Source organism: Salvelinus sp. IW2-2015, linkage group LG1, assembly GCF_002910315.2.
Source record: "Salvelinus sp. IW2-2015 linkage group LG1, ASM291031v2, whole genome shotgun sequence".
Classification (NCBI taxonomy): Eukaryota; Metazoa; Chordata; class Actinopteri; order Salmoniformes; family Salmonidae; genus Salvelinus; species Salvelinus sp. IW2-2015.
The window spans coordinates 45688855-45695144 of NC_036838.1; positions in this window are offsets into that span (position 1 = coordinate 45688855).

Consider the following 6290-nt stretch of genomic DNA (forward strand, 5'->3'; position numbering starts at 1 on the left):
AGAAAAGCGAAGGAGAAATAGAGGGTTGGAAAAAGAGTGGGAGCAGTAGAGACTAAGAGAGACAGGGGAGAGTTCAAGGCTAGAGGAGGTATTGAAACACTATTTCATTAGTCACTCTCTCTGTCCCATCCATGGACCAGGGGAGGTAGTGAAAGTAATTTAACGTACATCTATAATTAATTTGCTCTCTTTGGGCTGTTGCTTGTGATTGGTCTGTGCGGCTGAGCTTGATCGGGTGATGGAGTGTGTTTATTATGTGTGTGTGAAGGAGCTGGCGTGGCGGGGCACAGGGCCACTGACACTGTAATGCTGTAGCCATCACTACAGCACCAGGTTGAGCAGGGAATGTGGGCCAATGCTGGCCCCTACCTCAAACACCCACACGTGCATGCATGCACAGACATGCACAGACATGCACAGACATGCACAGACATGCACACACACGTAGCTTCCTGAAGGCAGAGATGGGAGTCACAGCACGTAGAACATCCTGAGGCCAATGTTCTACCACTATGTGTCCCACTATTGTCACATTTTGTGTCTCACTATTGTCCCACTATGTGTCCCACTATTGTCACATTGTGTCCCACTATTGTCCCATTATTGTCCCATTATGTGTCCCACTATTGTCCCATTTTGTGTCTCACTATTGTTCCACTATGTGTCCCACTATTGTCCCACTATGTGTCCCACTATTGTCCCATTATGTATCCCACTATTGTCCCATTATGTGTCCCACTATTGTCCCATTATGTGTCCCACTATTGTCCCATTTTGTGTCTCACTATTGTCCCACTATTGTCCCAATTATGTGTCCGACTATTGTCCCACTATGTGTCCACTATTGTCCCATTATGTGTCCCACTATTGTCACATTTTGTGTCTCACTACTTGTCCCACTATGTGTCCCACTATTGTCCATTATGTGTCCACTATTGTTCCCATATGTGCCCACATATTGTCCCTTATGTGTCCACTATTGTCCATTATGTGTCCCACTATTGTCACATTGTGTCCCACTATTGTCACATTATTGTTCCCATTATGTGTCCCACTATTGTCCCATTATGTGTCCCACTATTGTCCCATTATGTGTCCCACTATTGTCCCATTATGTGTCCCACTATTGTCCAATGATGTGTCCCACTATTGTCCCATTATGTGTCCCACTATTGTCCCACTATGTGTCCCACTATGTGTCCCACTGTTGTCCCACTGTGTCCCACTATTATCCCACTGTGTCCCTCTATTGTCCCACTGTGTGTCCCACTATTGTCCCACTATGTGTCCCACTATTGTCCCACTATGTGTCCCACTATTGTCCTACTATTGTCCCACTATGTGTCTCACTATTTCTTTCCCTTTCTCTCTTCTCTCTCTTTCTTTCTCTCTCTTCCTCCCTCAATGTGAGCACACACTTTTGCTGCTTCTGTACATCCCCTGTACCGCCCCCTATAGCCCCTCTGCAGAGGTGCCGATGCCTTCCCCCCCTCATTTCTCATACTACTTTCCTCTCCTATCTCTGACAGAAACTCACTTAATGGTCTTCAGAAATGTATTTCTTACCCAGAGTCCTTTTCACAAACACAGTTCAAACCAAACTGCCCTCAGTGCTGGTTCCTTTTGAAACTCCCTGCTCTTTGAATCCTGTCTTTTTGAAGAGAATACCCTCTGCATCTCTTTCTCAGAAACCCAGGCTCACACACGTATGCACGCACGCTCTCACACTCAATCTCTCTTTCCCTCTCTCTTTTTCGCTCTTTCTTTCTTCCTCTCTCTTCTCTTCCTCTTCATCTCTCCACTGAATGTGATTAAGGCTTTGTAAGCAGATGTGGAGTGGGTCAGTAGGTGCTTGGACTTTGCCAGGAAGTTGCTCACATGTCTGGTTTTAATGGGCAGCATATGGAGTGGATGACTGATGAGTGGTGTATTGTGATGACAGGTGCTGAGTCATCTGTCGCACTGAGCCCCAGTGCACAACAGGCCAAATCAAAGGACACCTTCAACCCCCTCACACACACAGCACACACACGCACACAGCGCACACACAGCGCACACACACAGCACACACACTCTGAAGCCTTACAGGTTGACCACACATTGCACAGCACCAGGTGCCTCAGTTTCACACTCTTTACTTTGCTATTTTGGATTCTCTCATCTCCTCAGCTTGCCTTGTGTCTACACACACCCACTCAGTCACACAATATAGAAAACATCTTGTTCTTTAGTAGGAAGTAATTATGTTTTTGAGCAACATGAGACATATGGCTTAGGATTTAATGTTCTTCATGTTAATTTAATGTTCTTCTCTGGTTAATAATAAGAGGGGGAATAACTATAAACTGGCCTCCGGATTGCTTATTCAAGAGCGGCCTGTACATTTATTTACCTTGCCTGAGGCAGAAAAAAATCTATTTGCTTCCACTTATGCAGGGAAGATAGTGTTCTTTGGTCATGTTTATTCATTCTATTGGTTGGGGAACTATAACCTACTGCACATAGTGATAAGATAACCTTTCTCCATCCATCTCACATGTGCTCGACAAACACAAACAGTCTGTACCCCTCCTATCAAAGTAGTATCTCTGTGCTGGGGGTCAATCCAGCTCATTTATACTGAGGAAATAATTTTGTGTTATTGGGCCTTTTGAGGTAACGACCCCCCCCCCCCCCCCCCCCTATAAATTGGAGATGAGAGATCTAGTCGACGCAGGGCCCAAATGTATTGCTATTCCATGGCAACTGCCTCCCGCAATAAGGTCGCGGAGGAGGTGTTTAATTAGTCCAGCATGGCCGTCCCAGAGGAGGGGCTTTTTATTACCTCAATATGTCATAGGAATGCATCAGCAACCAACATGCCAACTGCCGAAGAGAGACAGCGAGAGAGAGAGAAAGAGAGCTAGAGCGCGAGAGAGAGAGGAAGATACAAAGAGAGAGAGAGAGAGAGTGAAAGAGAGTGAAAGAGATTGAGGAAGCGAGAGAGAGATGAAGATACAAAGAGGGAGAGAGAGACAGAGCGAGAGAGAGTGAAAGAGAGTGAAAGAGATTGAGGAAGCGAGAGAGAGAGGAAGATACAAAGAGGGAGAGAGAGACAGAGAGAGAGAGAGTGAAAGAGAGAGAAAGAGAGAGAGGAGTAGAGAGAGAGAGGAAGATACAAAGAGGGAGAGAGAGACAGAGAGAGAGAGAAAGAGAGAGTGAAAGAGAGTGAAAGAGATTGAGGAAGCGAGAGAGAGAGGAATATACAAAGAGGGAGAGAGAGACAGAGAGAGAGAGAGTGAAAGAGAGTGAAAGAGATTGAGGAAGCGAGAGAGAGAGGAAGATACCAAGAGGGAGAGAGAGGGGGGGTGGCGTGGGGGTGGGCGGTTGGGAGAAAGAGAGGAACAGAGAAAGGGAATTGGAGAGAAGGAAAGAACTATGTAGTGTAGCTTCTTGCTGTCTAATCACTGAGTTGAGCATTAATTTCACTCATTACTGGTTGGTGTTTTTTGGAGATGGGTGGCCAACTGATCTTTGGGCCACTGGCCAGCAGAAATGAATGGCATCTGTTCAGTCCTGCCTGTGTGAACGTGGTGCCAATCGGACATGTCTCTTCTTCACAGTAGAATGTTTTTTGTTGTTGTCAGCCCTGGCCCTGTGTTCAGTAACATACCTATATTAATGAGCCTGTCCAGGCCTGGGAGGACTCCTGGGTTGCCCCTAACTGTTACTATTATAGCTCAGTGCCCCTGACACACTCTGAGCACTAACACCTGCAGGTGGCTTCTTCACTGCCTGTCTAAAACAGAACTGAACTGATCTGGAGGGCTGGTTTTTGAGAGAAGAGCTGTGTGACAGGTGCACATTTCCGATTTCTAGCTATCCCAAGGTCACTAAACATGTCAGTATTCTGAATAAGTCACAGGCAGTGGAGGAGGGCTAATGTCTACCTACAGTGGTGGTGTAAACTCTGGGCTATGATCTGGGTGACACACATAGCACACGAGCACGTAGGGAGAAAGTGATTGATTAGGTTTTTAAAAGTCTGATGTGGACCCACGGCCAGTAATTGGCACAGTGCTTTGTTTTTTTTGTATTCCTCCACGGCTTGATCTATGTCCCCTCTCACATTCAGAATGATTTAAGAAAGCAATTTGAGAGCTCAAGTAGCTGCGGGGTGGGAGAGCAACAGGCAGAGTTGTTCTGTGATTTTCTCAGACACTAGAGGTCAGTGTTGCTCCACTGTTGAAGTTTCAGGGCAGCGTTATCTGAACTGTTTAAATTCTCATCTGACTGTTGCCCAGTAACTAAACACTGCGGTTGAGGCTGATTGAGCCAGGGCTGATGGCAGTCTGACAGTCTCTGGTCTCTCCCTGGTCAAAGCTGAGGTTAGACCAGCTGGAGGGCTTGATAAACTGGGAGACTGGAGCGGTTATCTTCAGATACATTATGTCATGCATAATCTGATTCATCAACTACATATTTAGTGATAATAAAATATGATTGTTTTTTTGTATTACAATACATAATGAAATGTTTGATAAAGGATCAATAAATAGATTGAATGTGTGTGGACTGAAGAATATCTACTACAAAGGCTAAGTAGGCTTGTGTGAAAAGTGATGCTAAAGAACACTGAGAGAATCATATTCAGGGAATATTTTTTTTACACTTTATGTTTATTTTATAAAATTGAACATTTATTTAACTAGGCAAGTCAGTTAAGAACAAATTATTTTTTACAATGACGGCCTACCCCAGCCAAACCCGGATGACACTGGACCAATCTCCCGTATGATTGGGAGTCCCGTATGGGACTCCCAATCCCGGCCGGGTATGATACAACCTGGAATCAAACCAGGGACTGTAGTGATGCCTCTTGCACTGAGATGCAGTGCCATAGACCGCTGTGCCACTCGGGAGCCCAATGGAATATGAAGGGGCGAGGGGTTGATATGTGTCAATAGGATTTTGACATGGTGTAAAAATGAAGAAACAAACACACATGAAATGATGAATTAATGTTGTGCTGTAAATTCCCCCCTCCTCCCTCCTCCTCTGTATTGATTGCTGGACGTGTTGTTGTTAACATTTAGATTTGATTACTGCTGACATGCAGGCCAGGGCTGAAACACAGGCTGGTAATGACTGGATGCTCCCTGCATATTAAATATAGAATGGATCCTGCAGGAGTAATTAATATCGCACTGTGGTTATGGATTTCCTGGCAGAAACTGACAATCAGATTTGCATGGCTAGAAAGTTCCTTACATGGTTAAATGAATCCTTACTTCCTCCTCTCTCTGTTTGATGGGTTTCTGACTCGGTCACAGTTGTCTTTGGGGTCTCAAGCTAAAACTAGGTGTTGAAATTTGAGTTTTTTCCCCTTTTCACAGTTAAGAGGAAGGCATTCTGGTCATTTCACAGTTGTGGCTGGGAATAGTGGAGGCATGCATGTGGGACATTGGGTCTGTAGTGTTGTTGATACCCTTGACACAGGGCTTTTCTTTCGCTTTACGGCATGGTGCCTGTGCTTAAGTGTGAAGCTCTTGCTTTTTACAGGTCCTGGTGTTTCTTGTTGCGTGCCATGGCCCTGTTAGAATATTCCAGGCCATTCTGTGTGGCTCTGGAGGGAATCATTCTTCTGTACCTCATGTTCCATTTGACACTGGATTGTGTTCCTCCTCTTCTATCACCTCAGCTCTCCAGAGATTCCATTGTGGTTTCTCAAAAATCATTCCACTTTAAAATGTGTCAGTTTAGTTGCAGATTATAATGCAGTCAAGATGTTGGAGAGGATATTGACCTTGTGGTTAACATGACTATGACATGACCACTTATTTTATCATAATACTGTATATTGCTATATTTCAGTAATTTCAGTATCATCGCTGTCTTTGACCGCTTGTTATTATATTAAACCTGTTATTACCTAGTTATACATCAAACATCTTGGAAGGACATTTAGTTTGTAAGAAATCCTCAATATAGTCCTTAGAATAATGTCATAAATAATGCTCTTTTCTGTAAATAAGTGCTTCGAAAAATATAGCTACAGTACCTCTGAAAAGTGTTCTTGGTGTTGAAAACATGCCCTTGCATCATCTCTCCTGCATAATAATCCCTCTCTGAAATAACATTTAAACCCTTATGCGTGAAATATCAGGTGTTTGTGTCCATAGCTCCTGTAATGCATCTTTGTCCTTTTTTTGCCCCTGCAGATGAGATGACTGATTCCCCTGCATCTGGGTTCTTCTCGCAGTCTGTGTCATTTCCAGGCCAGCGCTCCCCTGGGAGACCCCCCTGCCCCG